Consider the following 12,289-nt stretch of genomic DNA (forward strand, 5'->3'; position numbering starts at 1 on the left):
GACTACCTCTGACACCGCCTGGTATAGAGGTCCTGGATGGCAGCTGTAGAAGGTGCAGCTCTCAATGGTGCAGCTGTAGACCTTTTGAGGATCTGAGGACCCATGTCAAATCTTTTCAGTCTCCTGAGGGGAATAAGTTTTGTCGTGTCCTCTTCATGACTGTCTTGGTATGCATGGACCATGTTAGTCTGTTGGTGATGTGGACACCAAGGAACTTGAATCTCTCAACCTGCTCCACTACAGACCCATCAATGACAATGGTGGCGTGCTCGGTCCTCTTTTTCCTGTCATCAGGCCATCCATCTGTGAGCTGAAGCGGAGCTGGGTCATGCAAGACAATGATCCAAAACACACAATCAAGTCTACATGGAAATGGTTAAAAAGCAATAGATTTGAAGTTTTGGAATGGCCTAGTCAAAGTCCAGACCTAATCTCAATTGAGATGTAGCAGGACTTGAAACAAGCAGTTCATGCTTGAAAACCTACAGAAGTCACTGAGTTACAGCAGTTCTGCATGCAAAAGTGGGCCAAAACTAAAAGTAAGACTCTCTTTTTCACACAGAGCATCGTTAATTAAATCAATTAAATAAGCATCATTGGGTGCAGAAACTCGTTTTATCATTGGAATGTGATTCCCAGCTGCGGCCCACTTTTTGGAATCAAACCACTATTTCGTGCCTTCGCTACACTCTGCATCGAACATTTCATCCTCCCTAGTCGGAGGGGGGGGGGGGGTGACCTTGACAATTTATTGGTAAAATGAGAGGCCGCCTGGATCTTTTATTTAAAGACCCTTGCTCTTTTCGGTCTCAAAGTAGAGTTCAATCTGAAGCCATTCTTGTGTTTTTGCTATCTATTGTAAATAATGTTTGTAGGCCTATGTAGCCAAATTGTATGTTATCCATTCATGCTTTTTTATATGCTCTATTTATATCTGTAAACCAACCAATGAAATTAAGCCACAGCCGGCCATGATTACAGACACCCGTGTCCTTTCAAACTACATACAACTGGTGAACCACAGTGTTTGTCACTATACCTTGATAAAGACAGCTTGGCTGTCGAAATGTTGGTTATAAAATTATTGCATCTGAGGCCATGGAGTGGCTCTCCTTTTCAAGTGGTCTTGCGTTACTGTGTGCAGTGTGCAGTAGGATGCATTGATCAGTTGATTGACAGGTGTTTGCTGGACTGTACAACGATAAACATTTCCAACTTTCCTCTTGTGTGGATGCTCACCCACATTTTATAGTTATGTAGCCTATATCTTATCATTGCAGTTATTGGCCTAGTGGATGGCCCTTAACTCTGACACAACACAACTAACGTTAACTAACGTTATTATCAGAACAAGCCTACTTGTAGGTCTAGCTATAACGTTAGCATTCTTGAAATAAATAAATAATATTACACTTATACTCGTTTACTTTACTTTAAAAATCTATAAATTAAAGTGGAAGTCGAATCGATCACTCCCGTTGTTTGGCTGTGCCCATATCAACGTTCAAAATGAGGTGGATATGTTACGAATTTGCGAAATGCGTGATAAATTACGTATTCTAGCTAGGTGGCTAACGTTAGCTAGGCTAGGGCAGGGGTTCCCCAACATTTTTGGCCCATGACCCCTTTTTGATATCTGAATTTAAAAAACAAACAAATTTAAGTTGGTGCTATGGAAGTCAAATGCAAAACGTTCTAACATGATTTTCGATTGTATTCTGAACTCACCATCATATACTTTCAATGTGGGGCTATAACAGTCAATTGCAAATTAGTCAGACTTAATTTCTCTCATCTCACCACCACTAATGAGGTGGGTGTGCTTGATGCAAGTCACATCGGCGCTTCTCAAAGTCAGGGGATGAAATGGAAAAAAATATATTTGCTAGCTAACTAGATACGTTAGCTAACTAGATACGTTAGCTAACTAGCTAAGTTAGCTAACTAGCTAAGTTAGCTAGCGAAACAACTATCCGTAGCCATACCTATGACAAAAAAAAATAGGGTAGGTTTTACAATAGATCTTTTGTGTCTTGATTGAAAAAACCTCTATTCTCTTTTTAGACGTAGATATTTCTAGCTATTAAACAGTAAATTACAACGTTACAACCAGCCACCACTTGGGTTTACCAGCAAACGTTAGCACATGACTGGAGTTGGCTAGTTAGTTAGCCTGGCGCCAGCTAACTTTATGTGCCACGCCTCAGATGTGTAACTTGTTAGCTCGCAATGATGTGTAACATCAGCAACTGTAAATCCTTTTACTAACTAGTTATGTAACATAATTAACAATGGTTGACATTGGTTATGATTGACTGTGGATGCATTTCAATCTCACAAAATTATACGCATGACACAAAATAGGTTTTGAAACCTATGTAAATAACAATTTATAAACTGGGTGGTTCGAGCCCTGCATGCTGATTGGCTGACAGCCGTGATATACCACGGGTATGACAAAAGTTATTTTTACTGCTCTAATTATGTTGGTAACCAGTTTATAATAGCAATAAGGCACCTCGGGGGGTTGTGGTATTTTGCCAATATACCATGGCTAAGGGTTGTATCCAGGCACTCCACGTTGCATAGCGCACAAGAACAACCCTTAGACGTGGTATATTGGCCATATACCACAAACCTTATTGCTAGATGTTCTTTACCATTCGACCATCAGATTTGGCCGAAATCTCCTCAAAGGACACATCACTGCACTCTGTACTCCTCTGTAAACTGGTCATCTATGTATACCCATCGCAAGACCCACTGGTTGATGCTTATTTATAAAACCCTCTTAGGCCTCACTCCCCCCTATCTGAGATATCTACTGCAGCCCTCATCCTCCACATACGACACCCGTTCTGCCAGTCACCTTCTGTTAAAGGTCACACATCCCTATTTTCATTTTGCTTGCAGCTAGCAACTGGAACGAGCTGCAACAAACACTCAAACTGGTCAGTTTGATCTCAATCTCTTCATTCAAAGACTCAATCATGGACACTTACTGACAGTTGTGGCTGCTTTGCATAATGTATTGTTGTCTCTACCTTCTTGCCCTTTGTGCTGTTTTCTGTGCCCAATAATGTTTGTACTATGTTTTGTGTTGCTACCATGTTGTCATGTTGTGTTGCTACCATGTTGTGTTGTCATGTGTTGCTACCTTGCTATGTTGTTGTTTTCAGTCTGTCTTTACGTAGTATTGTGTTGTCTCGTCGTGATGTGTGTTTTGTCCTATATTTTTTATTTAATTTATTTTGAATCCCAGCCCCTGTCCATGCAGGAGGCCTTTTGCCTTTTGGTACGCCGCCATTGGAAATAAGAATTTGTTCTTAACTGACTTGACTAGTTAAATAAAAGGTAAATATATATATATATATTTTTAAATAACTAAGTTTACAAGCAAGAGGTGAAGAGAAACAAAAATAGATGGTTGTAATATAAAAATATTTGCCTGAGCATGCCTGATAGTATCTACCTACAGTCATGTCTGTCTGCCTACCTACCTAGACTAATTTGTACAGTCTTGTCACTGTGCAAAGGTTGAGAGTTATGCCATATTTCTTTCTATTAGGCTAGATATTGTTGTAAATGTCATCTCTGTGCCTGTGCACATGCATGCATGTTCAACTAGTCTACCCTAATGTTAATGTTATGCTAGGACGGTTTAACTGTTGTTCAAACTGTACAAGTTTGACCAATCAAACTTGCCTGATGGCAATTTCATCATGACCACCAGTTCTCTTAGCTACAGATTGTTACACCATATGATGTGATTTAACCAAAGATTTTTTGGTGTCCATTACTGGGAGTTACAGGATAGGTATTGTTTGGTGTAGCACAGAGAATTTTCGACCAACATTAGTGATGCCATCTCGGTTCCCAATGCAAAAACCCTGTGCTACCCAGGAGCACGAGTACAGGACATCACAAGGCTGCTTCCGAATGTTCTACGGCAGGTGCCGGGAGCTGGCGCCGTCATAGTCTATGTGGGGTCAAACGACATTAGGAGAGCTAGCTTGGAACATCTGAAAATGGATTTTAAATAACAGATTTTTGCATTAAAAGACTCCAAAAAACAGCCAATCATTTCAGGTCCAGTACCATATTTGGGCCGTGGGTGTGAAAGATTCAGCAGGCTACTGGCATTACACATCTGGCTAAAATATTACTGTAGTTCTGCTGGAATCACTTTTATAGATAACTTTGACACCTTCTAGAAGATACTCTACAGGAATGACGGAGTCTATCCAAATCATCTTGGCTCCTGGACACGCATTTCAAGGCTGCTTTAAAACAATGACTTATCAATGACCCAAGACCAGCTCAGTTAATCCCTACCATTGTGACAATGAGTCGTCATAATGCTGTATCAAATATACATTATCCTAGGGGCGTTGGCAGACACAATGTATGTCCCTCTAACTGCCCTGAATACCTCTGTTGATCCTACAGCTATTGTATGTGGTAATCTTGTGCCTATGAACCAGAGTTATACTGTTAGCACTGAGGCGGTGTGCTAAAAATATCCCACATTAACATATGCAGCCTGAGAAACAAGGTCCATGAAGTCAATAACTTGCTTGTAACAGATGACATTCATATTATCTCTGAAACTCACTTAGATAATACATTTGATGATACAGTGGTAGCAATACATGGTTATAACATCTACCAAAAAGACAGAAATGCGAACGGTGTTGCGGCCTATATTTAGAACCACATTCCTGTAAAACCTCAAGAAAATCTTATGTTAAATACTGTTGAAGTAATATGGCTACAGGTTAATCTGCCTCACCTTAAGCCCATTCTTGTGGTAAACTGCTATAAACCATCAAGTGCTAACAGTCAGTATCTGGATAATATGTGTGAAATGCTTGATAATGTACACTACCATTCAAAACTTGGGGTCACTTAGAAATGTCCTTGTTTTATAAAAGAAAAGCATTTTTCAGAAATACAGTGTAGACATTGTTAATGTTGTAAATGACTATTGTAGCTGGAAACTGCAGATTTTTTAAATGGAATATCTACATAGGTGTACAGAGGCCCATTATCAGCAACCATCACTCCTGTATTCCAGTGTCACGTCGTGTTAGCTTATCCAGGTTTATCATTTTAAAAAGGCTAATTGATCATTAGAAACCCCTTCTGCAATTATGTTAATGTAGTGGGTCTTATATGTACCACAGGAGAACCAAGAAATGAAGAGCGACACCACGGCTGTCTTTTAGGCTTTTATGTTGATCTGCAATAGTATTGTGAAAAGACAGGACAGGAACACATCAATCTCCAATGCACCATCTGACAAGTTGTTCTTTCTCTCTCAGTGTTTTCTCGGACTCACACAATCACACTCATACATAAAGCCATAATGTATGATATAAAATAATAACCAGTCCTTAATACAAAGAATGTATAATCTTAATTCTTAGACAATAGAACCATACCTGCAATAGTATTGTGAAAAGACAGGACAGGAACACAAGTCCCCCTTCTATCTGAACTTGGAATATTCCTGTTCGCGGGCTTTGGCCACTGACCCTCAACCTGGTTGTTCTGTTCTGCGTTGTGTACTATTCTAATAATTTGAAGTTTGATGGAATAATAATTTTAACTCTACTACATTCACCCCTTATTCATTTCAGCAAACTTTAAGACATACGGTAAGAGTTCTTCATCTACAGGGGTAACCTTGGCCAAGAGTCGTCCAGAAGGACAGGTAGAAATATGCCCATATACATATAACCTATGACCCCCTAATAAAGTATTTCTCATTTCCTTAATCTATCCTCTGGCCTCTGTTTCACTGGGGTACTGTCACTTCAACAAAAGTTGATAGGGCTTGAATCAGGGCAGCTAGATGCTCTCTTTTGTCCGGCTCAGCAATCACTTGACTCATTGACTCTAAAAGTCTTCTGACAGGCTTCACAACTCTTCCAGTTGGAGTTCTCAAAGTGCCTTCACTGGGTCTCAGAACTGTATCAGTGAACTCAGACGTTTGGCTGTTTCTGCGCTCTACCTCTCTCTGGTTACTCATTCTCTTCTTAGTAGATCTTATGCATTCGGAGCCGCTGACTAATGAACTTCTACTGCGGATGCCATCTAGACTGCTCACTGACGTGGCTTTTCTACTTGTGTCATCTTCAGAAAGAATACTTGAATCATCACCAGGCATCCTTGAGGAGCTTCCTGTGCTTGAGTTAGCTGCTTGTCTGGAGATCATATCCTTCCCTGGGCCTTGAGGATCAGCTTGTCTCATGTTTACTAACATCTTCCAGTCCCAAAGTTTTTGAGCTTCAGCTTCCGTGGGCCCCTCAGGGTTCTGGCGCTCAAAAATCCAGACAGCAGTCCTTCGATCCTCTGAATCCTCATCCACATCGAATACCCGTCTTTCGTCGTCTGTGTTTATGTCCTCCTCTAAAGCAGTACAAGCTACTCTCGAAATCTCGCCTGTCTGTCCCACCGACAGGAAGTTCACTGGCAGTATGAAGTTTCGATGAACTACCTTACTCTTCTTGGTAGTAGGATCTTCGACTCTGTAGATGTGCACAGACGGGTCTTTCCATGTGATCACATAGACCGTTGAATCCCACAAGTCGGCAAGTTGACCTTTTCCTCTTTCCTTTCGATTTGCCAAGAGAACTCGGTCTCCAATCTCCAGGGCAGTACCTTTCACTCTCTTGTTATACTGCCTTGCTTGCTTTTTCTGAGCTTCAGTGGTGTTGGCCTGAGTGATCCTGACAGCGTCTTTCAGGTCCTTTTGTAACGAGTAAACATACTCGTCATGAGTCAACATGTCTTCATTTTACAAGGTACTTCTAAACATGATGTCCACTGGCAGCTGTGGAATTCGGTCCAAACATCAGGTTAGAACGGTGTGAATCCTGTCGTTTCGTGTGTGGTACAGTTGTACGAGAAGGTGAGCGTCTGTATCATCTGGGGCCGTCTTTATTTTGCTATCGCTGGCAACGATCGGACCATGTTACCGAGCGTGCAGTTGAATCTTTCCATCTGACCGTTGCCCATAGGATGATATGGAGTGGTATGGGACTTTTTGACTCCTGACACTTGTAGCAATTCTGCGATTAAGTGACTCTCAAAGTTTGCTCCTTTGTCAGAGTGTATCCGCTGGGGAAACCCATAGACACAGAAGAACTGGTTCCATAACTTCTGGGCAACCACCTTTGCTGTCTGGTTCGGGCAAGGAAACGCATGTCCCAGCTTCGTAAAATGATCTGTGATGACGAGTACATCAATGCAATCTCCATCCCTTCCTTCTGCTGACCAGAAGTCTATACACACCAGTTCCAACGATGTGCTGGTCTGTATAGATTCCAATGGTGCCCTAGCCTCTGGCTCCATTGTCTTGCCAGCCACACAGCGCTTACAGTAGGAAATATACTTCTTCACTTCCCCTTCCATTCCAGTCCAGAAGAACCTTTGACGTACCAAATGGAGTGTTCTAGTCTGGCCTTGGTGGCTGGCTTCATCATGGGTTCCCCTCAGAACGATGGCTTTAAGGGAATCTGGCACCACCAGCTGGTACCTCTTCTTGACAACTCTGTCCTTAGATCTTCGGTAGAGGATCTCATCCTTGATTTTGAGTTGATCCCAATGCTTCAGCATTCTCAACACTTGGGCAGTCTCGTGAGCCCTCTCTCTCCGGAGGTCTACTCCTCCTCTCAACAAAGTAGGCCACTCGGGCCAGCACCTGATCCGCATTCTGTTTTCTCCATATCACATCAGAAGAAAGTACTGGAAGAGTAGCCGCTCCCCCTTCATGCTGAAGGATGCTGGCAGAATACTGGGCTAATTGGAGTTTGTGCACTGGCACACTCACATCCCACTCCAGACAGGATTCCAAAACTGCTTTCACTCATTCAGAAGAGACTTGAGCCAGGATCTCACCACCTTGGAAATTGACTGACAGTTTGAATGCATCCTGGATGGACTCTGAATTCACAAACTGGGAACTCACTTGCCTTCCTAGCTCCAACGAATGGCTGTCGAATAAGCAGGTCTGCTGGGACATTCTGGGGCCCGGGGGATGTACTTCAAGTCAAAGGGGGACAGTTTAGAGACCCACTGTTGCTCACAGGCATCTAGCTTTGGTTTTGTCATTTATATATGTCAGGGGGTTGTTATCTGTCAGGACTGTGAATCTACTCCCCTTCAGCCAATGGGTGAACTTATCACACACAGCCCACTTAAGAGCGAAGAATTCTAATCTGTGTGCTGGGTAATGGGACTGGGACCTCAACAGAGTCTTGCTTGCAAAGGCTACTGGTCTGGGCCTACTCTCACCCTCAAATGTCTGGCTAAGTACTGCACCTAAGCCATCCATTGATGCATCTGTTGATAGGAGAAACGGTCTGCTAAAGTCTGGGTGAGCCAGCACGGCTGTTTGGGAGACTGCAACTTTTAGCTTCTACAACGCCTCCTCACATTCAGTAGTCCAGTCTTCAGGTTTGACGTTTTAGCTCCCAGCCATGAGGTTTTCTTTTTTCTCCTTTCCGCTTACTTTTCTGTCCTGCAATCAGACGAAACAGTGGTTTGGCTAAACCTGAGAAACTCACAGTGAAGTGGGAATAATAGTTTGCCATACCAAGAAATGATCTGACCTTGGTGGGTGAAGGTGTTTTCCCATAATTTTTCAGCTGCTGTGATGTCGTTGATTGCAGACACTTTTCCTGGGTCGGTTGCAATGCCCTCTGCCGTGACGATATGGCCTAAAAACTTTTCTGAGGAGGTAAAAAAATTTTTGAGCTAGCTTCAGGTTGTGTTCCTTAAGGTGGGAGAACACCATTTCAAGACGGTCTAGGGCTTCCTGCTCACTCTTCCCGAAAACCAGGAGATCATCCAAGTAGCACAGGAGGGACAATTAGTTCTGGTCGCCAAAGATCGGGGTCATCATTCTGGCGAATGTTGCTGGGCTGTTACATAACCCCTGAGCCATTCTGTTGTACTCAAATAAACCTGTGGGTGTTGTGCACGCTGTGTACTTGCGGTCATCTTCATGTATGGAGATGTTGTAGAATCCCAAAGTCAAATCCATAGTACTGAAGAAGCAGTTCCCTCCCAAAGCAGCGAGAGCATCGGCTTGATGGGGCAATGGGTATGCATCTTTCTCTGTCCTCTGCTTCAACCATCTGAAATCAGTGCAAATTCTCAACTCTCCTGACGGCTTCCAAACCAGGACAAGGAGGGAGGCCCTCTCACTACTGGACTTTCGGATGATGCCCTGCTCCTCCATTTCCTCCAACGTCTGCCTCAGTTTCTGGTAGTCGGATGGAGAGACCCTCCTGTACGGCAGCCTGAAAGGCTTTTCATCTTTGAGTCTGATACGGTGGATGACATTCTTCGCTTCTCCACAGTCAAGTCGGTCCCTGGAGAAGATGCCTTCATACTGAGCAATAAGGTCCACTAGTTTTCCTTTCCACATATCAGACACTTCACAGGACTCTGTCAACTCCTGTTAAGCCCAACTCTTCCAACTTTTGTAGATACCCCTTTGCCATTTTTCCACTAACTGAACAATCTTCCCCAGCTTGGGTGACATTCTGAAGAGCTGACTGGACCTTACTGGGGTTCTCAGCATGGCTGGAATAGAGCTCTCTTCTAGGGCTAGGCATGGGTACACATCAGCCAACTTGGTGTTACGGCGGAGAACAGTAGGGTGGTCCAACATGTTGATCACTTTCATGTGGACCCACTTGTCACCCCTCAAAGGACATACAGTGCGTCCTACTAGGACATTTCTTGGTGCAGATTGTGCTGTAGTGGCCTCTATAACTACAGTACTACCAACTGATAGCGGCACCTTTTCTTTCAGTTTTCCCCAGACCAAATTTTCATGTTGAGGCATGAGAGTCACACTCTACTTGAGCATTACAGTTCCCACTTTGTCTGGTATTTTGTCACCGTGCCAGTGGTTCACGTTGGCTAGCATTCTGAGTAAAAGTCTGTGTGAATCTCCTTTGGCAGGTTTGGAGAGGCTGTCCCAATTCCACTTTGTTTTCTTAACGAATCTGTCGTTCTGCCCCTGAACAGGCAGTTAACCCACTGTTCCTAGGCCGTCATTGAAAATAAGAATTTGTTCTTAACTGACTTGCCTAGTGTGACTGAGTTAACTGAGTTAACTGACTTGCCTAGTAAAATAAAGGTAAAATAAATCCCCCAAAAATTCAGCTACTGTAGCTGCCTGCCTAACATCAACAGGCGGCACCAGAAGCACAACAATTAGAAATACACACCAAAAGTAAAGTTCCTGGTGATCATAGCCTTCTGTCTGAACTTGGAATATTCCTGTTCAAGGGCTTTGGCCACTGACCCTCAACCTGGTTGTTCTGTTCTGCGTTGTGTACTATTCCAAATAGTTTGATGGAATAACCATTTTAACTCCACTACATTAACACAACTGAAAACTGTTGTCCTGATTAAAGAAGCAATATCTGTAGCATCAGTATTTGTGAGTTTGATTACAGGCTCAAAATGGCCAGAAACAAAGAACTTTCTTCTGAAACTCATCAGTCTATGTACTACTCCCTTCACAGAACAGCACCAAGAGTCCCCGACTGTATTTACAATGAAGGCCTATACCGGCCAAACCCAGAAGTTGGGCCAACTGTGCACCACCCTATGCGACTCCCAATCACAGACGGTTGTGATACAGCCTGGATTTGAACCAAGTTGTCTGTAGTTACATAGACCACTGTGCCACTCGGGAGCCCATTAAGAAAATGACTGTAAAAATTGTTAAATCCCCTTGGTGCAAGCAGTAGACTCAGATTAAAAAAAACAGGCAAAAATACACCTTATGGAACAACAGGGACTGTGAAGAGACACACAAAGGTACAGACACATGCATACATTGTGATATTGTTGTATGGTGGTATTAAACATTTTGTATTGTAGATATGTAATGGTGTAAATTATATGATGTACTGTTTTATTTGTAATGTAAGCGCTTTAATATGTTTGGACCCCAGGAAGAGTAGCTGCTGCCTTGGCAACAGCTAATGGGGATCCCTAATAAATACAAATACACTCCAACCCAAATCTATCACACCTGATTCTAATAATTAGCTGGTTGATAAACTAAACCAGGTTAGTTACAACTGGGGTTGGAGAGAACCTACAGGAGGGTAGCGCTCCAGGTACATGGTCTTAAACTGAGCTACATGGGCACCATTTTCACAGGCAGCCCAATTCTGATATTTGTTCCACTATTTGGTCTTTTTTTCAGAACTGATCTAGACCAATTAGTGAAAATATATCAGAATTAGCCTGCCTGTGTACACTCAGCCATAGTCCTGGTACACTGATGCTTTTGAGACCACATTAGGCTACACGACAGATTGGTCTGGATTAACAGTAGCCTACCAATGGCCAAAAATGTGAGTTTCCGTAATGTAATTTGTGATAAACATCCATCAACGCTCGTACGTTCTGTCTCCTCCCACCCATAACACGATATGTTTGCTCCATGGCAGGGGCTAGGACTTACAGCTGGCTTGTTTATGATGTGGTAGTAGAGGGTAAAAATATTCGAAACGGAGTAGGCTAATGGTCGTCAGATATGAGTAGCCGCAAAAGGTAAGCAAATTGTGCTAACGTGTTAGTGTAAACAAGCTTTTCTAGCCGACCTCAATTTGGTGAGCATTTTGATGGTCTACTGAAAACAAGTGATCTTGCCTGTTAAGTCAGTGTTTTTATTTTGAGACTGGATTTAAATTAAATGTAATGATGTATTTTGACGTCAAGTATTTGAGCCAGGACGATCTTCAACAATAATAAGAGAGTAAACTATAGGGCAGGCAAACTGTTTTCTCACCATCGTAGCCTGTTATCTCGAGCGTTGTCGTGCTGTTGCTGTACATAGATTCAAAGTAGCCGCTCTAGTAATTAGGAGTTCGGATGGATCGACGTCTGTCTTTCTTGGCCCGGATATCTCCAACAGTTAAGATTCCTAATATCAAATAAATTGACATTCCACGTGAGAAGGCTACTAGAGTGCAAACGCGATTACAACGTATGACAACCAAATGTTACTGAACATTGAATTGGATTTTGCCGCCCAAATTGCATACACTGTACTTGTCTGCGGTCTTTGAAGAGTGGCTCACACACTGAGGCATTCACATGGGATAAACTACAGCTAAATTACGTGCATCTCATTATGTCATTAATGTGGGCTTAAATGCGAATTAGAGGCTATGTTTGGACATCTTAAAGCCTAATTGCACTCATAATTCGAACGTGTCCCCTACGAAAAAAGATAGCAGTCAGAGTG

Source organism: Oncorhynchus masou, chromosome 18 (genome assembly GCF_036934945.1).
Source record: "Oncorhynchus masou masou isolate Uvic2021 chromosome 18, UVic_Omas_1.1, whole genome shotgun sequence".
NCBI classification, from domain to species: domain Eukaryota; kingdom Metazoa; phylum Chordata; class Actinopteri; order Salmoniformes; family Salmonidae; genus Oncorhynchus; species Oncorhynchus masou.